Genomic DNA, 26,611 nt, shown 5'->3' with positions numbered 1-26,611 from the left:
GGGGAGAAAACCAAGTTGACTTTCATGATTGATCTCTCAGGGATGTCCAAGGAATCTGTGCATTTCAAGAAACAAAGTTCATCAGCTTCTCTCCTAAGGTATTTGCCCACAATACCCAGAGGGCTTGGCAGCATCGTGTGTGATGGGTGGGGAGCTCCAAGCAGGTGGGCAGGACCCAGGGGCCTGGTGACCAGGACAGACCCCCACTGTCCATCACCTTTCCTGGCCCTGTCCTCGGCTAAACTTCCCACAGGCCTTCTGCCCGATCACACAGAGTGTGCCCAAACTCACTCAGGCCTCTGGCAGCTGAAAACCACTGCTTTAAATCCCTTTACCATTTACTATGACATAAGGTTATTGTTAACAGGAAATATTCGATTGATGCTACAAATGGAAAGCCAATGCCTTTACCATAAATAGAAAAACAACCCTAAGAAACAAGCAAAACAAAAACAAAACAGGGGCTGGGTGTGGTGGCTCACGCCTGTAATCCCAGCACTTTGGGAGGCCGAGGTGGGCGGATCACAAGGTCAGGAGTTCCAGACCAGCCTGGCCAATATGGTGAAACCCTGTCTCTAATAAAATACAAAAATTAGCCGGGTGTGGTGGTAGGCGCCTGTAGTCCCACCTACTTGGGAGGCTGAGGCAGGAGAATAGTTTGAACCCAGGAGGCAGAGTCTGCCGTGAGCCGAGATTGCACCACTGCACTCCAGCCTAGGCGACAGAGCGAGACTGTGTCTCAAAAACAGCAACAACTACAAACAAACAAAAAACAGGGTTAACAAAACGATGGAATTCAATTCTATTTATATGCTGCAGCCATGTTCCAGCCCTAGATTTCGCTGGGCATGGTGGCTCACGCCTGTAATCCCAGCACTTTGGGAGGCTGAGGCAGGCGGATCACGAGGTTAGGAGTTCAAGACCAGCCTGACCAACATGGTGAAACCCTGTCTCTACTAAAAATACAAAAATTAGCTGAGCATGGTGGCGCACGCCTGTAGTCCCAGCTACTCGGGAGGCTGAGGCAGGAGAACTGCTTGAACCCAGGAGGCAGAGGTTGCAGTGAGCCAAGATCCCACCACTGCACTCCAGCCTGGTGACAGAGTGAGACTCCGTCTCAAAAAAAAAAAAAAAAAATGACATGAATATACTTCACACAACTGAACTGCACACTTCAACACGGTTAGATGGTAATTATCATCTTGTAAGTATTTTACCACAGGTTAACATGTTTCACAACCTGAAAAGGAAGTAATTACCTTCAGCTCTCTGAGTTCTAGAATTTGTAACATTTCACCCCCTGCTCCTTCCTGATCCGCACTGGAGCATCTTTCTTCTGTCCCTGCTCTACTCAGAGTTCACTTTCCCTTCCCTCACATCAGCTTCGTTGAGGCCGGTTTGAACTTAACGCAAAACATTCTCACTAATGACTGAATTCCCACCAAGATTTCCATATTATCACAGTATGCTTTTAATCTTCGAAGACATTAAATATTTGTTCTCATCATAGCTAAAATGCAATGCAAATCCCATCTCAGATGTGGGTCAGATACCTATGAATCTCCTGAGGTAGTCATTGAAATGACTTTTTTCTTGAGACGGAGTGTCACTCAACCATGCTGAAGTGCAGTGGCGCTACCGTGGCTCACGGCAACCTCCACCTCCCAGATTCAAGCGATTCTTGTGCCTCGGCCTCCCAAGTAGCTGGGATTACAGGTGCCTGCTACCATGCCTGGCTAATTTTTGTCTTTTTAGTAGAGATGGGATTTCACTATGTTGGCCCATCTGGTCTTGAACTGCTGACCTCAAGTGATCCACCTGCCTCAGCCTCCCAAAGTGCTGGGATTACAGGCATGAGCCACCACACCTGGCCTGAAATAATATCTTTCAAATTCTTTGTAGAATTTGTTTTTTCCTGATTTCTGCACATAGGATCAAAAAAAAATCATGTACTAGGATTTCGAGAGAAGCAATGGGTAATCTAAAAAGATGAGAAGAGCAACCACGTCTATCCCACAGCTACTGCTAGATTTCATAGGAAAGGTAGCTGGCCCAGTTTGGAGCTAGGAGAAATGTCAAACACACGAAGAAATGAGAGGCAAAGAAATGCCATCACGCATGAATGCTTCATGGCACCCATGATGTCCCTGCTTAGGAGGTAATGGTATAGATGACTAGATGACAAGGACAAAGATGAGAGGTGCAAAGTTGTCCAAGTCCAACAGCTCAACTGAACTTTCCTAAATGGAATTGTTAAAAAGTGGTAAATTTAAAAACTTCCCCTGGCTCACGTGGTGGCTCACGCTTGTAATCCCAGCACTTTGGGAGGCTGAGGCGGGTGGATCATTTGAGGTCGGGTTTTGAGACTAGCCTGGCCAACATGGTAAAACCCCGACTCTACTAAAAATACAAAAATTAGCTGGGCATGGTGGTGGGCACCTGTAATCCCAGCTACTTGAGAGGCTGAGGCAGGGGAATCACTTGAAGCCAGGAGGTGGAGGTTGCAGTGAGCCGAGCTCACACCATTATACTCCAGCCTGGGCAACAGAGGGAGACACGTCTTGGGAGTGAGAAAAGAAAAAAAAAAAAAAAAAAAAAAAAAAAGCTTCCTCCAATTTATACCGAAAATTCTCTGTTCAGGACTAAGTGGCACAGAGAATGTTAAATGTGCCTAGATATCTTCATAACTCATATATTTTCTGTTTTCTACATATCTTGAAAGGCAGTGCCAAATGACGTGTAATTATCTAGGCGGTAAAACTGAAACATACTTCCTCTTCCCTTGAATATAAAAAAGCATTGTGGTATTAGTACTTTTATCTTGGATCATTGTTCAGAAGGAGGTTCAGCCCCCAGACGGCCACATTTTTACTGTCATGAATGGCAAGACAAAACGTAGAGCTCAACTTCCCCAAAGGAAAAAAGGCTCAAAAGACAAATTATGGCACAACTTAGCAGCCAAATTCTTACCAAGTACAGACTTTTGACATACTGATCTCTCTCCAGTTGCAAGTGGGAACATGCACTTTGAATGATGTCATTCAAAATTACCCTGCCCAGACACACTTTTCATTGATTCTCTTGGAGGGCAGTTCTAAGAGATTCTCTGGGGCTTTCTCTGCATCATGAGACCCAGTGCAGTTCTGCCCTTCACCTTCCGGCAGTTTGTCACCTCGTCCCTATGACCTCAGAGGAACTTTGTCTCAGGCCAACTGTTTGTTCCTTGGGCTCTTTCATTTCCCCTAAAAATCATTTGCTGCCCCTCTAAATGGCCTACATCTCCATCTATCTCCCTCTCCCCTCAGAAGAGGGTGCTCTTTAAGCATCAACCATCCAGCCCTTCTAGCAGTCTCATTTTTCAGCTGGTTCCCATGTTTATGCCTGTTCTATGTTTTTCTTTTCCTGTTAAGCTGTCTGTTGTCAGCTCATTTCTGCAGTGAATCTTCAGAGTGGAGATTGGAAGTTTTCCTTCCACCCATACGATAGAACTATAAAGCAGAAGAGTTTAGAAAGACTTTCCTATTTAAGTGACGAAACCTCATACTCCATTTGTGACAAATAGCACAAAGGTTAAAAAAACTTATTTTTGACCAAAAGCTCTGTTGACATTCTATTAAACACCGACCTATTTAATTTTCATAATGTAAATGGCAGATATTTTCATATTTCTTATGCTAATAAATCATTTCCCTGATTTTTGGGGTAAAACCACATATTCATAATGAAGTCCAGAAACGTGAATTGTTTCATATAACTTATTCTTATTTGTGATTACAAGTATACCTCTACAGAAAGTTAGTATACTCACAGAAAGGTAACTTGTGCGGAGGGAGATGGCAAATTTATAACTTCTCAGAAACACAGTAATGATAAGTAACCAAAGACTTCCACCAAAGTCAGTCCCACGATGACGAAGGTCAGCCAGAGTATTGATAACCTGGAATAATAATAGTTGAAATAATGAAAAGGTCAATGACACTGACAATATTTCACTCAGAAAGAATCATCCTTAGAAACCGTCAACCTCCTCCAAAAGGTAACCACATCCCTCAGATATCACCGTGGGATTCCACTGCTACAAAAAAGAACAGAAGTTAGAGAAGTCTCATGTTTTTCAGATGGCTGGTAGTGTTTTTAGGCATTGCAAATGTGGGGTGTTGTCTTTCTTGGTATAAAGCAGGGATATCCAATCTTTTGACTTCCCTGCCTATATTAAAAGAAGCAAAGTTGTCTTGAGCCACACATAACATACACTGACACTAACAACAGCTGATGATCTTAAAAAAACCTCTTTTTTTTTTTTTTTTGACACAGAGTTCCGCTCCACTCAGTCGCCCAGGCTGGAGTGCAGTGGTGCAATCTCAGCTCACTGCAACCTCCAGCTCCTGGGCTCAAGCCATTCTCCTCCCTCAGCCTCCCGAGCAGCTGAGATTACAGGTCTCTGCCACCACGCCCGACTAATTTTTGTATTTTTAGTAGAGATGAGGTTTCACCATGTTGGCCAGTCTGGCCTTCAACTCCCGACAGGCGATCTGCCTGCCTCGGCCTCCCAAAGTGCTGGGATTACAGGTGTGAACCACCGTGCCCGGCCATTGTTTTTGTTTTTGTTTTTGTTTTTGTTTGTTGTTTCTTTTTGAGATGGGGTCTCACTCTGTCACCCAGGCTGGAGTGCAGTGGTGTGCTCTCGGCTCACTGCAACCTCTGCCTCTCAGGTTCAAGTGATTCTCCTGCCTCAGCCTCCTGAGTAGCTGGGAGTACAGGTGCCTGACAGTGCACTCAGCAAATTTTTTTATTTTTTGTGGAGATGGGGTTTTGCCATGTTGGCCAGGGTGGTCTCGAACTCCTGACCTCAGGTAATCTGCCCGCCTCAGCCTCCCAAAGTGCTGGGATTACAGGCATGAGCCACTGTACCTGGCCAAAATCTCCTAATGTTTTAAGAAAGTTTACAAATTTGTGCTGAACTGCATTCAAAACTGTCCTGGGCCACATGCAGCCCGTCACTCATGGCTAAGACAAGCTAAGTATAAAGTAATTATCTTTCCTTTTCTTTTTGTTTTAAGACAAAGTCTTGCTCTGTCACCCAGGCTAGATTGCAGTGGCATGATCTCAGCTCACTGCAACCTCCGCCTCCCGGGTTCAAGCGATTCTCCTGCCTCAGCTACTGAGTAACTGGGATTACAGGCGCCTGCCACCACGCTCGGCTAATTTTTGTATTTTTAGTAGAAACAGGGTTTCACCATCTTGGCCAGGCTGGTCTCCAACTCCTGACCTCATGATCCACCTGCCTCGGCCTCCCAAAGTGCTGGGAATACAAGTGTGAGCCACTGCACCTGGCCAGTAGTTATCTTTTCTTTAGTTATTTACTTGTTTTTTAAATTGATGTATAACATTGGATGCATTTATTATATATCACATGGTAAAAGAATCCCTCTAAATAATACTTCTCTCTTGGATTATATGAATCTTTGTCATTTAAAGCTCAGCATAAGTTAAAAAAAAAAAAAATACAATGAAGAGATTACTTCATTCACAAATAAGTATCGAATTTTAGTGCTTAAAAATTAACAAGGTGGGCCGGGCGTGGTGGCTCACGCCTGCAATCCCAGCACTTTGGGAAGCCGAGGTGGGTGGACCGCGAGATCAGGAGATTGAGACCATCCTAGCTAACACGGTGAAACCAATCTCTACTAAAAATACAAAAAATTAGCAGGGCATGGTGGCACCCGCCTATAGTTCCAGCTACTTGGGAGGCTGAGGCAGAAGAATCACTTGAACCCGGGAGGCAGAGGTTGCAGTGAGCCGAGATCGCACCACTGCACTTCAGCCTGGGTGACAGAGCGAGACTCTGTCTCAAAAAAAAAAAAAAAAAAAAAAAAAAAAAAAAATTACCAAGATGGAGATCATGAAAATGGCATGAATAGTGTGGGATTTCTCTAAGATTGTTGACATTAATTCCATTAGACTCTTATGTGAGTGAAGACGATAACATTTCTACATCGATTCCTCAGGATTTAACTATATATTCTTGAAAACATCTCAATTTTAAATGTTTCTTTCAAGATGGTGAATTAAACAGAGATAGCCCTTCAACAGGTTGAACTCAGCATATGCTGAGTCTGAAATGGAAATGATGGACTTAGAGAACCATACAACAATGGTCATGATTTCAGAAACATGGTGTTGAGCAGAATAAAGCAGACACAAAAGAGTACCTATGGCATGGCATGCATCTGTATACACGAAATTCCAGAATAAGCAAGCTAACCTAGGATAAGAAAGAGACTGGCTGGGAAGAGTGAGAGTTCACTTTCTGGGGTGACATAATAGTGTAGATCTTGGCTGGGCACGGTGGTTCATGCCTGTAATCCCAATGCTTTGGGAGGCCGAGGCGGGCGGATCACCTGAGGTCGGGAGTTCAAAACCAGCCTGACCAACATGGAGAAACCCTATCTCTACTAAAAATACAAAATTAGCTGGGAGTGGTGGCACATGTCTGTAATCCCAGCCACTCGGGAGGCTGAGGCAGGAGAATCGCTCGAATCTGGGAAGCAGAGGTTGCGGTGAGCTGATATTGCCCCATTGCACTCCAGCCTCGGCAACAAGGGAGAAACTGTCTCAAAAAAATAAATAAATAAATAAAATAATGTAGATCTTGAAAGGGGGTTGGTTTATGCTGGTGTATGTACTTTCCAAAGTTAGTAAACTTACACTTAAGGTTATATAGTTTGGCCAGGCGCGGTGGCTCACGCCTGTAATCCCAGCACTGGGAGGCCGAGGCAGGCGGATCACGAGGTGAAGAGATGGAGACTATCCTGGCGAACATGGTGAAACCCCGTCGCTACTAAAAATACAGAAATTAGCCAGGCGTTGTAATCAGAGCTACTCAGGAGGCTGAGGCGGGACAATTGCTTGAACCCCGGAAGCGGAGGTTGCAGTGAGCCGAGATCTTGCCACTGCACTCCAGCTCTGTCTAAAAAAAAAAAAAGTCATCAAACCAGATGACACAAATCAAATGACATTTCACTTCGTTTTGGTCCGTTTTGTTTGTTAGAGACAAGAGTGCAGCGGGGCCATCTCGGCTCACTGCAACGGCCAGCTCCTGGGCCCAAGCGATCCTCCCACCTCAGCCTCTCCAGTAACTGGGATAACAGGTACGCACCACCAGGCCCGACTAATCTTTTTTGGAATTTTTTGTAGAGATGGGGTTTTGCTATGATGCCCTGGCTAGTCTTCAACTCCTGGACTCAAGTGATCTGCCCACCTCGGCCCCCTAAAGTGCTGGGATTACAGGCCTGAGCTGTGTCATTTCATGCCGCGTGACACAGCCCAGTAAAAAGGAAGAAACCCCGCGGGTCCAGCGTCTACTCACACAGGTGGACTGATGGCTGATAAATCCCAGCAGGAGCCAAAAGAGGAGCCGAAAGAGCAGCCACAGCACCCGTCCACTCACACAGGTGGACTGATGGCTGATAAATGCCAGCAGGAGCCAAAAGAGGAGCCAAAAGAGCAGCCACAGCACCCGCATGTCCTGGTCCTTTCAGGCGCCCTGAGGCGGCCAGGACAGAGGTGGAGGTGGCTTAGGGCAGGGGGGAGGGAACGGGACGGGGACCGGGGGCCGGATCTGAGTTGGGGAGGGGGAGGGGAGGGGAGGGGGAGGGGAAGGGGAGGGGGAGGGGAAGGGGAGGGGAAGGGGAGGGGAAGGGGAGGGGAAGGGGGGAAGTAAGGGGAGGGGAAGGGGAGGGGAAGGGGGGAAGTAAGGGAAGGGAAAGGAGGAGAAGGGGGCTGTTGGGCACCTGGAGGAGGTGGAGGAGGAGGAGGAGAAGAAGAAAGCGTCTGGGAAAGGATCCGGTTCAAATTAAGTACTCAAGCGCTGGTGGAAGGCTTAGCTACAGGTCACGGAGAAGATCAGGGAAGCAACAGGACACGCGGGGCAAGGGAGCGTTGAGGCTTAGGAGCAATTAGAGGGAGACTAAGGTTCTGCTTTCCACCAAACCTTCTTCGGTCTGGGCCCTCCCTTAGCAACCCTGGGGCTTCATACTCCCTCTCCACCAATCCCTGATGACCCCGGTGGTGCCTCACAATGGACATTCCAAGTAGCGCCCGCATCATTCCAATGACCCCTCCCCCATCTCAGTCCCCCACGCTCCTCCCAAGGCCAGGTCCTCTCTGGAACCTTCACAAACCTGATTTCTGGTCCTCCCCAACCAGCTCCCTGTCCCTGCTTCTGGGCGCTCCTTCCTTCCTGAGCTCCCAGGGTTCCTCAAGGTCACTTTTGGCGACAAAACATAAAAAACAAATGATGGCAGGATGGCAGGAAGAACCTCATACCCAAGCAGAGTGCCAGGGTTTACAGCCTCCGCTCAGCCATTCATATCTTAAGCAACAAAACATCAGCAGGATGCGGAAGGTCCCGATAGTAAAACATCTCCATCACATCCATGTAGCCATCCGCCCATCAACCTGTATCTCAGGAACAAATGTACATACATTCATTTTAAGCAGGCATGGTACATTTACAAAAATTAACCTGACTTATTTTGTTCCAGCAAATCTCAATATGTTTGAGAGCAATCCAATCACACAGCATGTTTCTGATCATATAACTGTGCTAGAAGTCAATGATTAAAAGCTAATTCAAAATTATTATTTGCTTGGAAATTCAAAGTGCCCTTATAAGACATAAACATAAGAAAGAATCCAAAATGAAACAAGATTGCCTTTCAACTCAATGATAAGATCATAACATGGCAATAAAATGTCTCCCTCTGGCCTGGGAATTCCTCTTTGTGGCACAAGGTTGTGTGATCTCAAATCACCCCTAACCCACCTAGACATTTTAACATCCGAAACCGAGTGATGATGTCCTTATCTATATCATCTTACTGCCTGTGTGTGTGGACTTTAAATTCTGAACCCAAATGAGGGGGAGAAAACCAAGTTGACTTTCATGATTGATCTCTCAGGGATGTCCAAGGAATCTGTGCATTTCAAGAAACAAAGTTCATCAGCTTCTCTCCTAAGGTATTTGCCCACAATACCCAGAGGGCTTGGCAGCATCGTGTGTGATGGGTGGGGAGCTCCAAGCAGGTGGGCAGGACCCAGGGGCCTGGTGACCAGGACAGACCCCCACTGTCCATCACCTTTCCTGGCCCTGTCCTCGGCTAAACTTCCCACAGGCCTTCTGCCCGATCACACAGAGTGTGCCCAAACTCACTCAGGCCTCTGGCAGCTGAAAACCACTGCTTTAAATCCCTTTACCATTTACTATGACATAAGGTTATTGTTAACAGGAAATATTCGATTGATGCTACAAATGGAAAGCCAATGCCTTTACCATAAATAGAAAAACAACCCTAAGAAACAAGCAAAACAAAAACAAAACAGGGGCTGGGTGTGGTGGCTCACGCCTGTAATCCCAGCACTTTGGGAGGCCGAGGTGGGCGGATCACAAGGTCAGGAGTTCCAGACCAGCCTGGCCAATATGGTGAAACCCTGTCTCTAATAAAATACAAAAATTAGCCGGGTGTGGTGGTAGGCGCCTGTAGTCCCACCTACTTGGGAGGCTGAGGCAGGAGAATAGTTTGAACCCAGGAGGCAGAGTCTGCCGTGAGCCGAGATTGCACCACTGCACTCCAGCCTAGGCGACAGAGCGAGACTGTGTCTCAAAAACAGCAACAACTACAAACAAACAAAAAACAGGGTTAACAAAACGATGGAATTCAATTCTATTTATATGCTGCAGCCATGTTCCAGCCCTAGATTTCGCTGGGCATGGTGGCTCACGCCTGTAATCCCAGCACTTTGGGAGGCTGAGGCAGGCGGATCACGAGGTTAGGAGTTCAAGACCAGCCTGACCAACATGGTGAAACCCTGTCTCTACTAAAAATACAAAAATTAGCTGAGCATGGTGGCGCACGCCTGTAGTCCCAGCTACTCGGGAGGCTGAGGCAGGAGAACTGCTTGAACCCAGGAGGCAGAGGTTGCAGTGAGCCAAGATCCCACCACTGCACTCCAGCCTGGTGACAGAGTGAGACTCCGTCTCAAAAAAAAAAAAAAAAAATGACATGAATATACTTCACACAACTGAACTGCACACTTCAACACGGTTAGATGGTAATTATCATCTTGTAAGTATTTTACCACAGGTTAACATGTTTCACAACCTGAAAAGGAAGTAATTACCTTCAGCTCTCTGAGTTCTAGAATTTGTAACATTTCACCCCCTGCTCCTTCCTGATCCGCACTGGAGCATCTTTCTTCTGTCCCTGCTCTACTCAGAGTTCACTTTCCCTTCCCTCACATCAGCTTCGTTGAGGCCGGTTTGAACTTAACGCAAAACATTCTCACTAATGACTGAATTCCCACCAAGATTTCCATATTATCACAGTATGCTTTTAATCTTCGAAGACATTAAATATTTGTTCTCATCATAGCTAAAATGCAATGCAAATCCCATCTCAGATGTGGGTCAGATACCTATGAATCTCCTGAGGTAGTCATTGAAATGACTTTTTTCTTGAGACGGAGTGTCACTCAACCATGCTGAAGTGCAGTGGCGCTACCGTGGCTCACGGCAACCTCCACCTCCCAGATTCAAGCGATTCTTGTGCCTCGGCCTCCCAAGTAGCTGGGATTACAGGTGCCTGCTACCATGCCTGGCTAATTTTTGTCTTTTTAGTAGAGATGGGATTTCACTATGTTGGCCCATCTGGTCTTGAACTGCTGACCTCAAGTGATCCACCTGCCTCAGCCTCCCAAAGTGCTGGGATTACAGGCATGAGCCACCACACCTGGCCTGAAATAATATCTTTCAAATTCTTTGTAGAATTTGTTTTTTCCTGATTTCTGCACATAGGATCAAAAAAAAATCATGTACTAGGATTTCGAGAGAAGCAATGGGTAATCTAAAAAGATGAGAAGAGCAACCACGTCTATCCCACAGCTACTGCTAGATTTCATAGGAAAGGTAGCTGGCCCAGTTTGGAGCTAGGAGAAATGTCAAACACACGAAGAAATGAGAGGCAAAGAAATGCCATCACGCATGAATGCTTCATGGCACCCATGATGTCCCTGCTTAGGAGGTAATGGTATAGATGACTAGATGACAAGGACAAAGATGAGAGGTGCAAAGTTGTCCAAGTCCAACAGCTCAACTGAACTTTCCTAAATGGAATTGTTAAAAAGTGGTAAATTTAAAAACTTCCCCTGGCTCACGTGGTGGCTCACGCTTGTAATCCCAGCACTTTGGGAGGCTGAGGCGGGTGGATCATTTGAGGTCGGGTTTTGAGACTAGCCTGGCCAACATGGTAAAACCCCGACTCTACTAAAAATACAAAAATTAGCTGGGCATGGTGGTGGGCACCTGTAATCCCAGCTACTTGAGAGGCTGAGGCAGGGGAATCACTTGAAGCCAGGAGGTGGAGGTTGCAGTGAGCCGAGCTCACACCATTATACTCCAGCCTGGGCAACAGAGGGAGACACGTCTTGGGAGTGAGAAAAGAAAAAAAAAAAAAAAAAAAAAAAAAAAGCTTCCTCCAATTTATACCGAAAATTCTCTGTTCAGGACTAAGTGGCACAGAGAATGTTAAATGTGCCTAGATATCTTCATAACTCATATATTTTCTGTTTTCTACATATCTTGAAAGGCAGTGCCAAATGACGTGTAATTATCTAGGCGGTAAAACTGAAACATACTTCCTCTTCCCTTGAATATAAAAAAGCATTGTGGTATTAGTACTTTTATCTTGGATCATTGTTCAGAAGGAGGTTCAGCCCCCAGACGGCCACATTTTTACTGTCATGAATGGCAAGACAAAATGTAGAGCTCAACTTCCCCAAAGGAAAAAAGGCTCAAAAGACAAATTATGGCACAACTTAGCAGCCAAATTCTTACCAAGTACAGACTTTTGACATACTGATCTCTCTCCAGTTGCAAGTGGGAACATGCACTTTGAATGATGTCATTCAAAATTACCCTGCCCAGACACACTTTTCATTGATTCTCTTGGAGGGCAGTTCTAAGAGATTCTCTGGGGCTTTCTCTGCATCATGAGACCCAGTGCAGTTCTGCCCTTCACCTTCCGGCAGTTTGTCACCTCGTCCCTATGACCTCAGAGGAACTTTGTCTCAGGCCAACTGTTTGTTCCTTGGGCTCTTTCATTTCCCCTAAAAATCATTTGCTGCCCCTCTAAATGGCCTACATCTCCATCTATCTCCCTCTCCCCTCAGAAGAGGGTGCTCTTTAAGCATCAACCATCCAGCCCTTCTAGCAGTCTCATTTTTCAGCTGGTTCCCATGTTTATGCCTGTTCTATGTTTTTCTTTTCCTGTTAAGCTGTCTGTTGTCAGCTCATTTCTGCAGTGAATCTTCAGAGTGGAGATTGGAAGTTTTCCTTCCACCCATACGATAGAACTATAAAGCAGAAGAGTTTAGAAAGACTTTCCTATTTAAGTGACGAAACCTCATACTCCATTTGTGACAAATAGCACAAAGGTTAAAAAAACTTATTTTTGACCAAAAGCTCTGTTGACATTCTATTAAACACCGACCTATTTAATTTTCATAATGTAAATGGCAGATATTTTCATATTTCTTATGCTAATAAATCATTTCCCTGATTTTTGGGGTAAAACCACATATTCATAATGAAGTCCAGAAACGTGAATTGTTTCATATAACTTATTCTTATTTGTGATTACAAGTATACCTCTACAGAAAGTTAGTATACTCACAGAAAGGTAACTTGTGCGGAGGGAGATGGCAAATTTATAACTTCTCAGAAACACAGTAATGATAAGTAACCAAAGACTTCCACCAAAGTCAGTCCCACGATGACGAAGGTCAGCCAGAGTATTGATAACCTGGAATAATAATAGTTGAAATAATGAAAAGGTCAATGACACTGACAATATTTCACTCAGAAAGAATCATCCTTAGAAACCGTCAACCTCCTCCAAAAGGTAACCACATCCCTCAGATATCACCGTGGGATTCCACTGCTACAAAAAAGAACAGAAGTTAGAGAAGTCTCATGTTTTTCAGATGGCTGGTAGTGTTTTTAGGCATTGCAAATGTGGGGTGTTGTCTTTCTTGGTATAAAGCAGGGATATCCAATCTTTTGACTTCCCTGCCTATATTAAAAGAAGCAAAGTTGTCTTGAGCCACACATAACATACACTGACACTAACAACAGCTGATGATCTTAAAAAAACCTCTTTTTTTTTTTTTTTTGAGACAGAGTTCCGCTCCACTCAGTCGCCCAGGCTGGAGTGCAGTGGTGCAATCTCAGCTCACTGCAACCTCCAGCTCCTGGGCTCAAGCCATTCTCCTCCCTCAGCCTCCCGAGCAGCTGAGATTACAGGTCTCTGCCACCACGCCCGACTAATTTTTGTATTTTTAGTAGAGATGAGGTTTCACCATGTTGGCCAGTCTGGCCTTCAACTCCCGACAGGCGATCTGCCTGCCTCGGCCTCCCAAAGTGCTGGGATTACAGGTGTGAACCACCGTGCCCGGCCATTGTTTTTGTTTTTGTTTTTGTTTTTGTTTGTTGTTTCTTTTTGAGATGGGGTCTCACTCTGTCACCCAGGCTGGAGTGCAGTGGTGTGCTCTCGGCTCACTGCAACCTCTGCCTCTCAGGTTCAAGTGATTCTCCTGCCTCAGCCTCCTGAGTAGCTGGGAGTACAGGTGCCTGACAGTGCACTCAGCAAATTTTTTTATTTTTTGTGGAGATGGGGTTTTGCCATGTTGGCCAGGGTGGTCTCGAACTCCTGACCTCAGGTAATCTGCCCGCCTCAGCCTCCCAAAGTGCTGGGATTACAGGCATGAGCCACTGTACCTGGCCAAAATCTCCTAATGTTTTAAGAAAGTTTACAAATTTGTGCTGAACTGCATTCAAAACTGTCCTGGGCCACATGCAGCCCGTCACTCATGGCTAAGACAAGCTAAGTATAAAGTAATTATCTTTCCTTTTCTTTTTGTTTTAAGACAAAGTCTTGCTCTGTCACCCAGGCTAGATTGCAGTGGCATGATCTCAGCTCACTGCAACCTCCGCCTCCCGGGTTCAAGCGATTCTCCTGCCTCAGCTACTGAGTAACTGGGATTACAGGCGCCTGCCACCACGCTCGGCTAATTTTTGTATTTTTAGTAGAAACAGGGTTTCACCATCTTGGCCAGGCTGGTCTCCAACTCCTGACCTCATGATCCACCTGCCTCGGCCTCCCAAAGTGCTGGGAATACAAGTGTGAGCCACTGCACCTGGCCAGTAGTTATCTTTTCTTTAGTTATTTACTTGTTTTTTAAATTGATGTATAACATTGGATGCATTTATTATATATCACATGGTAAAAGAATCCCTCTAAATAATACTTCTCTCTTGGATTATATGAATCTTTGTCATTTAAAGCTCAGCATAAGTTAAAAAAAAAAAAAAAATACAATGAAGAGATTACTTCATTCACAAATAAGTATCGAATTTTAGTGCTTAAAAATTAACAAGGTGGGCCGGGCGTGGTGGCTCACGCCTGCAATCCCAGCACTTTGGGAAGCCGAGGTGGGTGGACCGCGAGATCAGGAGATTGAGACCATCCTAGCTAACACGGTGAAACCAATCTCTACTAAAAATACAAAAAATTAGCAGGGCATGGTGGCACCCGCCTATAGTTCCAGCTACTTGGGAGGCTGAGGCAGAAGAATCACTTGAACCCGGGAGGCAGAGGTTGCAGTGAGCCGAGATCGCACCACTGCACTTCAGCCTGGGTGACAGAGCGAGACTCTGTCTCAAAAAAAAAAAAAAAAAAAAAAAAAAAAAAAAAAAATTACCAAGATGGAGATCATGAAAATGGCATGAATAGTGTGGGATTTCTCTAAGATTGTTGACATTAATTCCATTAGACTCTTATGTGAGTGAAGACGATAACATTTCTACATCGATTCCTCAGGATTTAACTATATATTCTTGAAAACATCTCAATTTTAAATGTTTCTTTCAAGATGGTGAATTAAACAGAGATAGCCCTTCAACAGGTTGAACTCAGCATATGCTGAGTCTGAAATGGAAATGATGGACTTAGAGAACCATACAACAATGGTCATGATTTCAGAAACATGGTGTTGAGCAGAATAAAGCAGACACAAAAGAGTACCTATGGCATGGCATGCATCTGTATACACGAAATTCCAGAATAAGCAAGCTAACCTAGGATAAGAAAGAGACTGGCTGGGAAGAGTGAGAGTTCACTTTCTGGGGTGACATAATAGTGTAGATCTTGGCTGGGCACGGTGGTTCATGCCTGTAATCCCAATGCTTTGGGAGGCCGAGGCGGGCGGATCACCTGAGGTCGGGAGTTCAAAACCAGCCTGACCAACATGGAGAAACCCTATCTCTACTAAAAATACAAAATTAGCTGGGAGTGGTGGCACATGTCTGTAATCCCAGCCACTCGGGAGGCTGAGGCAGGAGAATCGCTCGAATCTGGGAAGCAGAGGTTGCGGTGAGCTGATATTGCCCCATTGCACTCCAGCCTCGGCAACAAGGGAGAAACTGTCTCAAAAAAATAAATAAATAAATAAAATAATGTAGATCTTGAAAGGGGGTTGGTTTATGCTGGTGTATGTACTTTCCAAAGTTAGTAAACTTACACTTAAGGTTATATAGTTTGGCCAGGCGCGGTGGCTCACGCCTGTAATCCCAGCACTGGGAGGCCGAGGCAGGCGGATCACGAGGTGAAGAGATGGAGACTATCCTGGCGAACATGGTGAAACCCCGTCGCTACTAAAAATACAGAAATTAGCCAGGCGTTGTAATCAGAGCTACTCAGGAGGCTGAGGCGGGACAATTGCTTGAACCCCGGAAGCGGAGGTTGCAGTGAGCCGAGATCTTGCCACTGCACTCCAGCTCTGTCTAAAAAAAAAAAAAGTCATCAAACCAGATGACACAAATCAAATGACATTTCACTTCGTTTTGGTCCGTTTTGTTTGTTAGAGACAAGAGTGCAGCGGGGCCATCTCGGCTCACTGCAACGGCCAGCTCCTGGGCCCAAGCGATCCTCCCACCTCAGCCTCTCCAGTAACTGGGATAACAGGTACGCACCACCAGGCCCGACTAATCTTTTTTGGAATTTTTTGTAGAGATGGGGTTTTGCTATGATGCCCTGGCTAGTCTTCAACTCCTGGACTCAAGTGATCTGCCCACCTCGGCCCCCTAAAGTGCTGGGATTACAGGCCTGAGCTGTGTCATTTCATGCCGCGTGACACAGCCCAGTAAAAAGGAAGAAACCCCGCGGGTCCAGCGTCTACTCACACAGGTGGACTGATGGCTGATAAATCCCAGCAGGAGCCAAAAGAGGAGCCGAAAGAGCAGCCACAGCACCCGTCCACTCACACAGGTGGACTGATGGCTGATAAATGCCAGCAGGAGCCAAAAGAGGAGCCAAAAGAGCAGCCACAGCACCCGCATGTCCTGGTCCTTTCAGGCGCCCTGAGGCGGCCAGGACAGAGGTGGAGGTGGCTTAGGGCAGGGGGGAGGGAACGGGACGGGGACCGGGGGCCGGATCTGAGTTGGGGAGGGGGAGGGGAGGGGAGGGGGAGGGGAAGGGGAGGGGAAGGGGAGGGGAAGGGGAGGGGAAGGGGAGGGGGAGGGGAGGGGGAGGGGAAGGGGAGGGGAAGGGGAGGGGAAGGGGAGGGGAAGGGGGGAAGTAAGGGGAGGGGAAGGGGAGGGGAAGGGGGGAAGTAAGGGAAGGGAAAGGAGGAGAAGGGGGCTGTTGGGCACCTGGAGGAGGTGGAGGAGGAGGAGGAGAAGAAGAAAGGGTCTGGGAAAGGATCCGGTTCAAATTAAGTACTCAAGCGCTGGTGGAAGGCTTAGCTACAGGTCACGGAGAAGATCAGGGAAGCAACAGGACACGCGGGGCAAGGGAGCGTTGAGGCTTAGGAGCAATTAGAGGGAGACTAAGGTTCTGCTTTCCACCAAACCTTCTTCGGTCTGGGCCCTCCCTTAGCAACCCTGGGGCTTCATACTCCCTCTCCACCAATCCCTGATGACCCCGGTGGTGCCTCACAATGGACATTCCAAGTAGCGCCCGCATCATTCCAATGACCCCTCCCCCATCTCAGTCCCCCACGCTCCTCCCAAGGCCAGGTCCTCTCTGGAACCTTCACAAACCTGATTTCTGGTCCTCCCCAACCAGCTCCCTGTCCCTGCTTCTGGGCGCTCCTTCCTTCCTGAGCTCCCAGGGTTCCTCAAGGTCACTTTTGGCGACAAAACATAAAAAACAAATGATGGCAGGATGGCAGGAAGAACCTCATACCCAAGCAGAGTGCCAGGGTTTACAGCCTCCGCTCAGCCATTCATATCTTAAGCAACAAAACATCAGCAGGATGCGGAAGGTCCCGATAGTAAAACATCTCCATCACATCCATGTAGCCATCCGCCCATCAACCTGTATCTCAGGAACAAATGTACATACATTCATTTTAAGCAGGCATGGTACATTTACAAAAATTAACCTGACTTATTTTGTTCCAGCAAATCTCAATATGTTTGAGAGCAATCCAATCACACAGCATGTTTCTGATCATATAACTGTGCTAGAAGTCAATGATTAAAAGCTAATTCAAAATTATTATTTGCTTGGAAATTCAAAGTGCCCTTATAAGACATAAACATAAGAAAGAATCCAAAATGAAACAAGATTGCCTTTCAACTCAATGATAAGATCATAACATGGCAATAAAATGTCTCCCTCTGGCCTGGGAATTCCTCTTTGTGCCACAAGGTTGTGTGATCTCAAATCACCCCTAACCCACCTAGACATTTTAACATCCGAAACCGAGTGATGATGTCCTTATCTATATCATCTTACTGCCTGTGTGTGTGGACTTTAAATTCTGAACCCAAATGAGGGGGAGAAAACCAAGTTGACTTTCATGATTGATCTCTCAGGGATGTCCAAGGAATCTGTGCATTTCAAGAAACAAAGTTCATCAGCTTCTCTCCTAAGGTATTTGCCCACAATACCCAGAGGGCTTGGCAGCATCGTGTGTGATGGGTGGGGAGCTCCAAGCAGGTGGGCAGGACCCAGGGGCCTGGTGACCAGGACAGACCCCCACTGTCCATCACCTTTCCTGGCCCTGTCCTCGGCTAAACTTCCCACAGGCCTTCTGCCCGATCACACAGAGTGTGCCCAAACTCACTCAGGCCTCTGGCAGCTGAAAACCACTGCTTTAAATCCCTTTACCATTTACTATGACATAAGGTTATTGTTAACAGGAAATATTCGATTGATGCTACAAATGGAAAGCCAATGCCTTTACCATAAATAGAAAAACAACCCTAAGAAACAAGCAAAACAAAAACAAAACAGGGGCTGGGTGTGGTGGCTCACGCCTGTAATCCCAGCACTTTGGGAGGCCGAGGTGGGCGGATCACAAGGTCAGGAGTTCCAGACCAGCCTGGCCAATATGGTGAAACCCTGTCTCTAATAAAATACAAAAATTAGCCGGGTGTGGTGGTAGGCGCCTGTAGTCCCACCTACTTGGGAGGCTGAGGCAGGAGAATAGTTTGAACCCAGGAGGCAGAGTCTGCCGTGAGCCGAGATTGCACCACTGCACTCCAGCCTAGGCGACAGAGCGAGACTGTGTCTCAAAAACAGCAACAACTACAAACAAACAAAAAACAGGGTTAACAAAACGATGGAATTCAATTCTATTTATATGCTGCAGCCATGTTCCAGCCCTAGATTTCGCTGGGCATGGTGGCTCACGCCTGTAATCCCAGCACTTTGGGAGGCTGAGGCAGGCGGATCACGAGGTTAGGAGTTCAAGACCAGCCTGACCAACATGGTGAAACCCTGTCTCTACTAAAAATACAAAAATTAGCTGAGCATGGTGGCGCACGCCTGTAGTCCCAGCTACTCGGGAGGCTGAGGCAGGAGAACTGCTTGAACCCAGGAGGCAGAGGTTGCAGTGAGCCAAGATCCCACCACTGCACTCCAGCCTGGTGACAGAGTGAGACTCCGTCTCAAAAAAAAAAAAAAAAAATGACATGAATATACTTCACACAACTGAACTGCACACTTCAACACGGTTAGATGGTAATTATCATCTTGTAAGTATTTTACCACAGGTTAACATGTTTCACAACCTGAAAAGGAAGTAATTACCTTCAGCTCTCTGAGTTCTAGAATTTGTAACATTTCACCCCCTGCTCCTTCCTGATCCGCACTGGAGCATCTTTCTTCTGTCCCTGCTCTACTCAGAGTTCACTTTCCCTTCCCTCACATCAGCTTCGTTGAGGCCGGTTTGAACTTAACGCAAAACATTCTCACTAATGACTGAATTCCCACCAAGATTTCCATATTATCACAGTATGCTTTTAATCTTCGAAGACATTAAATATTTGTTCTCATCATAGCTAAAATGCAATGCAAATCCCATCTCAGATGTGGGTCAGATACCTATGAATCTCCTGAGGTAGTCATTGAAATGACTTTTTTCTTGAGACGGAGTGTCACTCAACCATGCTGAAGTGCAGTGGCGCTACCGTGGCTCACGGCAACCTCCACCTCCCAGATTCAAGCGATTCTTGTGCCTCGGCCTCCCAAGTAGCTGGGATTACAGGTGCCTGCTACCATGCCTGGCTAATTTTTGTCTTTTTAGTAGAGATGGGATTTCACTATGTTGGCCCATCTGGTCTTGAACTGCTGACCTCAAGTGATCCACCTGCCTCAGCCTCCCAAAGTGCTGGGATTACAGGCATGAGCCACCACACCTGGCCTGAAATAATATCTTTCAAATTCTTTGTAGAATTTGTTTTTTCCTGATTTCTGCACATAGGATCAAAAAAAAATCATGTACTAGGATTTCGAGAGAAGCAATGGGTAATCTAAAAAGATGAGAAGAGCAACCACGTCTATCCCACAGCTACTGCTAGATTTCATAGGAAAGGTAGCTGGCCCAGTTTGGAGCTAGGAGAAATGTCAAACACACGAAGAAATGAGAGGCAAAGAAATGCCATCACGCATGAATGCTTCATGGCACCCATGATGTCCCTGCTTAGGAGGTAATGGTATAGATGACTAGATGACAAGGACAAAGATGAGAGGTGCAAAGTTGTCCAAGTCCAACAGCTCAACTGAACTTTCCTAAATGGAATTGTTAAAAAGTGGTAAATTTAAAAACTTCCCCTGGCTCACGTGGTGGCTCACGCTTGTAATCCCAGCACTTTGGGAGGCTGAGGCGGGTGGATCATTTGAGGTCGGGTTTTGAGACTAGCCTGGCCAACATGGTAAAACCCCGACTCTACTAAAAATACAAAAATTAGCTGGGCATGGTGGTGGGCACCTGTAATCCCAGCTACTTGAGAGGCTGAGGCAGGGGAATCACTTGAAGCCAGGAGGTGGAGGTTGCAGTGAGCCGAGCTCACACCATTATACTCCAGCCTGGGCAACAGAGGGAGACACGTCTTGGGAGTGAGAAAAGAAAAAAAAAAAAAAAAAAAAAAAAAAGCTTCCTCCAATTTATACCGAAAATTCTCTGTTCAGGACTAAGTGGCACAGAGAATGTTAAATGTGCCTAGATATCTTCATAACTCATATATTTTCTGTTTTCTACATATCTTGAAAGGCAGTGCCAAATGACGTGTAATTATCTAGGCGGTAAAACTGAAACATACTTCCTCTTCCCTTGAATATAAAAAAGCATTGTGGTATTAGTACTTTTATCTTGGATCATTGTTCAGAAGGAGGTTCAGCCCCCAGACGGCCACATTTTTACTGTCATGAATGGCAAGACAAAACGTAGAGCTCAACTTCCCCAAAGGAAAAAAGGCTCAAAAGACAAATTATGGCACAACTTAGCAGCCAAATTCTTACCAAGTACAGACTTTTGACATACTGATCTCTCTCCAGTTGCAAGTGGGAACATGCACTTTGAATGATGTCATTCAAAATTACCCTGCCCAGACACACTTTTCATTGATTCTCTTGGAGGGCAGTTCTAAGAGATTCTCTGGGGCTTTCTCTGCATCATGAGACCCAGTGCAGTTCTGCCCTTCACCTTCCGGCAGTTTGTCACCTCGTCCCTATGACCTCAGAGGAACTTTGTCTCAGGCCAACTGTTTGTTCCTTGGGCTCTTTCATTTCCCCTAAAAATCATTTGCTGCCCCTCTAAATGGCCTACATCTCCATCTATCTCCCTCTCCCCTCAGAAGAGGGTGCTCTTTAAGCATCAACCATCCAGCCCTTCTAGCAGTCTCATTTTTCAGCTGGTTCCCATGTTTATGCCTGTTCTATGTTTTTCTTTTCCTGTTAAGCTGTCTGTTGTCAGCTCATTTCTGCAGTGAATCTTCAGAGTGGAGATTGGAAGTTTTCCTTCCACCCATACGATAGAACTATAAAGCAGAAGAGTTTAGAAAGACTTTCCTATTTAAGTGACGAAACCTCATACTCCATTTGTGACAAATAGCACAAAGGTTAAAAAAACTTATTTTTGACCAAAAGCTCTGTTGACATTCTATTAAACACCGACCTATTTAATTTTCATAATGTAAATGGCAGATATTTTCATATTTCTTATGCTAATAAATCATTTCCCTGATTTTTGGGGTAAAACCACATATTCATAATGAAGTCCAGAAACGTGAATTGTTTCATATAACTTATTCTTATTTGTGATTACAAGTATACCTCTACAGAAAGTTAGTATACTCACAGAAAGGTAACTTGTGCGGAGGGAGATGGCAAATTTATAACTTCTCAGAAACACAGTAATGATAAGTAACCAAAGACTTCCACCAAAGTCAGTCCCACGATGACGAAGGTCAGCCAGAGTATTGATAACCTGGAATAATAATAGTTGAAATAATGAAAAGGTCAATGACACTGACAATATTTCACTCAGAAAGAATCATCCTTAGAAACCGTCAACCTCCTCCAAAAGGTAACCACATCCCTCAGATATCACCGTGGGATTCCACTGCTACAAAAAAGAACAGAAGTTAGAGAAGTCTCATGTTTTTCAGATGGCTGGTAGTGTTTTTAGGCATTGCAAATGTGGGGTGTTGTCTTTCTTGGTATAAAGCAGGGATATCCAATCTTTTGACTTCCCTGCCTATATTAAAAGAAGCAAAGTTGTCTTGAGCCACACATAACATACACTGACACTAACAACAGCTGATGATCTTAAAAAAACCTCTTTTTTTTTTTTTTTTGACACAGAGTTCCGCTCCACTCAGTCGCCCAGGCTGGAGTGCAGTGGTGCAATCTCAGCTCACTGCAACCTCCAGCTCCTGGGCTCAAGCCATTCTCCTCCCTCAGCCTCCCGAGCAGCTGAGATTACAGGTCTCTGCCACCACGCCCGACTAATTTTTGTATTTTTAGTAGAGATGAGGTTTCACCATGTTGGCCAGTCTGGCCTTCAACTCCCGACAGGCGATCTGCCTGCCTCGGCCTCCCAAAGTGCTGGGATTACAGGTGTGAACCACCGTGCCCGGCCATTGTTTTTGTTTTTGTTTTTGTTTTTGTTTGTTGTTTCTTTTTGAGATGGGGTCTCACTCTGTCACCCAGGCTGGAGTGCAGTGGTGTGCTCTCGGCTCACTGCAACCTCTGCCTCTCAGGTTCAAGTGATTCTCCTGCCTCAGCCTCCTGAGTAGCTGGGAGTACAGGTGCCTGACAGTGCACTCAGCAAATTTTTTTATTTTTTGTGGAGATGGGGTTTTGCCATGTTGGCCAGGGTGGTCTCGAACTCCTGACCTCAGGTAATCTGCCCGCCTCAGCCTCCCAAAGTGCTGGGATTACAGGCATGAGCCACTGTACCTGGCCAAAATCTCCTAATGTTTTAAGAAAGTTTACAAATTTGTGCTGAACTGCATTCAAAACTGTCCTGGGCCACATGCAGCCCGTCACTCATGGCTAAGACAAGCTAAGTATAAAGTAATTATCTTTCCTTTTCTTTTTGTTTTAAGACAAAGTCTTGCTCTGTCACCCAGGCTAGATTGCAGTGGCATGATCTCAGCTCACTGCAACCTCCGCCTCCCGGGTTCAAGCGATTCTCCTGCCTCAGCTACTGAGTAACTGGGATTACAGGCGCCTGCCACCACGCTCGGCTAATTTTTGTATTTTTAGTAGAAACAGGGTTTCACCATCTTGGCCAGGCTGGTCTCCAACTCCTGACCTCATGATCCACCTGCCTCGGCCTCCCAAAGTGCTGGGAATACAAGTGTGAGCCACTGCACCTGGCCAGTAGTTATCTTTTCTTTAGTTATTTACTTGTTTTTTAAATTGATGTATAACATTGGATGCATTTATTATATATCACATGGTAAAAGAATCCCTCTAAATAATACTTCTCTCTTGGATTATATGAATCTTTGTCATTTAAAGCTCAGCATAAGTTAAAAAAAAAAAAAAATACAATGAAGAGATTACTTCATTCACAAATAAGTATCGAATTTTAGTGCTTAAAAATTAACAAGGTGGGCCGGGCGTGGTGGCTCACGCCTGCAATCCCAGCACTTTGGGAAGCCGAGGTGGGTGGACCGCGAGATCAGGAGATTGAGACCATCCTAGCTAACACGGTGAAACCAATCTCTACTAAAAATACAAAAAATTAGCAGGGCATGGTGGCACCCGCCTATAGTTCCAGCTACTTGGGAGGCTGAGGCAGAAGAATCACTTGAACCCGGGAGGCAGAGGTTGCAGTGAGCCGAGATCGCACCACTGCACTTCAGCCTGGGTGACAGAGCGAGACTCTGTCTCAAAAAAAAAAAAAAAAAAAAAAAAAAAAAAAAAATTACCAAGATGGAGATCATGAAAATGGCATGAATAGTGTGGGATTTCTCTAAGATTGTTGACATTAATTCCATTAGACTCTTATGTGAGTGAAGACGATAACATTTCTACATCGATTCCTCAGGATTTAACTATATATTCTTGAAAACATCTCAATTTTAAATGTTTCTTTCAAGATGGTGAATTAAACAGAGATAGCCCTTCAACAGGTTGAACTCAGCATATGCTGAGTCTGAAATGGAAATGATGGACTTAGAGAACCATACAACAATGGTCATGATTTCAGAAACATGGTGTTGAGCAGAATAAAGCAGACACAAAAGAGTACCTATGGCATGGCATGCATCTGTATACACGAAATTCCAGAATAAGCAAGCTAACCTAGGATAAGAAAGAGACTGGCTGGGAAGAGTGAGAGTTCACTTTCTGGGGTGACATAATAGTGTAGATCTTGGCTGGGCACGGTGGTTCATGCCTGTAATCCCAATGCTTTGGGAGGCCGAGGCGGGCGGATCACCTGAGGTCGGGAGTTCAAAACCAGCCTGACCAACATGGAGAAACCCTATCTCTACTAAAAATACAAAATTAGCTGGGAGTGGTGGCACATGTCTGTAATCCCAGCCACTCGGGAGGCTGAGGCAGGAGAATCGCTCGAATCTGGGAAGCAGAGGTTGCGGTGAGCTGATATTGCCCCATTGCACTCCAGCCTCGGCAACAAGGGAGAAACTGTCTCAAAAAAATAAATAAATAAATAAAATAATGTAGATCTTGAAAGGGGGTTGGTTTATGCTGGTGTATGTACTTTCCAAAGTTAGTAAACTTACACTTAAGGTTATATAGTTTGGCCAGGCGCGGTGGCTCACGCCTGTAATCCCAGCACTGGGAGGCCGAGGCAGGCGGATCACGAGGTGAAGAGATGGAGACTATCCTGGCGAACATGGTGAAACCCCGTCGCTACTAAAAATACAGAAATTAGCCAGGCGTTGTAATCAGAGCTACTCAGGAGGCTGAGGCGGGACAATTGCTTGAACCCCGGAAGCGGAGGTTGCAGTGAGCCGAGATCTTGCCACTGCACTCCAGCTCTGTCTAAAAAAAAAAAAAGTCATCAAACCAGATGACACAAATCAAATGACATTTCACTTCGTTTTGGTCCGTTTTGTTTGTTAGAGACAAGAGTGCAGCGGGGCCATCTCGGCTCACTGCAACGGCCAGCTCCTGGGCCCAAGCGATCCTCCCACCTCAGCCTCTCCAGTAACTGGGATAACAGGTACGCACCACCAGGCCCGACTAATCTTTTTTGGAATTTTTTGTAGAGATGGGGTTTTGCTATGATGCCCTGGCTAGTCTTCAACTCCTGGACTCAAGTGATCTGCCCACCTCGGCCCCCTAAAGTGCTGGGATTACAGGCCTGAGCTGTGTCATTTCATGCCGCGTGACACAGCCCAGTAAAAAGGAAGAAACCCCGCGGGTCCAGCGTCTACTCACACAGGTGGACTGATGGCTGATAAATCCCAGCAGGAGCCAAAAGAGGAGCCGAAAGAGCAGCCACAGCACCCGTCCACTCACACAGGTGGACTGATGGCTGATAAATGCCAGCAGGAGCCAAAAGAGGAGCCAAAAGAGCAGCCACAGCACCCGCATGTCCTGGTCCTTTCAGGCGCCCTGAGGCGGCCAGGACAGAGGTGGAGGTGGCTTAGGGCAGGGGGGAGGGAACGGGACGGGGACCGGGGGCCGGATCTGAGTTGGGGAGGGGGAGGGGAGGGGAGGGGAGGGGGAGGGGAAGGGGAGGGGGAGGGGAGGGGGAGGGGAAGGGGAGGGGAAGGGGAGGGGAAGGGGAGGGGAAGGGGGGAAGTAAGGGGAGGGGAAGGGGAGGGGAAGGGGGGAAGTAAGGGAAGGGAAAGGAGGAGAAGGGGGCTGTTGGGCACCTGGAGGAGGTGGAGGAGGAGGAGGAGAAGAAGAAAGGGTCTGGGAAAGGATCCGGTTCAAATTAAGTACTCAAGCGCTGGTGGAAGGCTTAGCTACAGGTCACGGAGAAGATCAGGGAAGCAACAGGACACGCGGGGCAAGGGAGCGTTGAGGCTTAGGAGCAATTAGAGGGAGACTAAGGTTCTGCTTTCCACCAAACCTTCTTCGGTCTGGGCCCTCCCTTAGCAACCCTGGGGCTTCATACTCCCTCTCCACCAATCCCTGATGACCCCGGTGGTGCCTCACAATGGACATTCCAAGTAGCGCCCGCATCATTCCAATGACCCCTCCTCCATCTCAGTCCCCCACGCTCCTCCCAAGGCCAGGTCCTCTCTGGAACCTTCACAAACCTGATTTCTGGTCCTCCCCAACCAGCTCCCTGTCCCTGCTTCTGGGCGCTCCTTCCTTCCTGAGCTCCCAGGGTTCCTCAAGGTCACTTTTGGCGACAAAACATAAAAAACAAATGATGGCAGGATGGCAGGAAGAACCTCATACCCAAGCAGAGTGCCAGGGTTTACAGCCTCCGCTCAGCCATTCATATCTTAAGCAACAAAACATCAGCAGGATGCGGAAGGTCCCGATAGTAAAACATCTCCATCACATCCATGTAGCCATCCGCCCATCAACCTGTATCTCAGGAACAAATGTACATACATTCATTTTAAGCAGGCATGGTACATTTACAAAAATTAACCTGACTTATTTTGTTCCAGCAAATCTCAATATGTTTGAGAGCAATCCAATCACACAGCATGTTTCTGATCATATAACTGTGCTAGAAGTCAACGATTAAAAGCTAATTCAAAATTATTATTTGCTTGGAAATTCAAAGTGCCCTTATAAGACATAAACATAAGAAAGAATCC

This window comes from Pan paniscus, chromosome 18 (assembly GCF_029289425.2).
Source record: "Pan paniscus chromosome 18, NHGRI_mPanPan1-v2.0_pri, whole genome shotgun sequence".
Classification (NCBI taxonomy): Eukaryota; Metazoa; Chordata; class Mammalia; order Primates; family Hominidae; genus Pan; species Pan paniscus.
Note: the sequence above shows the minus strand (reverse complement) of the source record.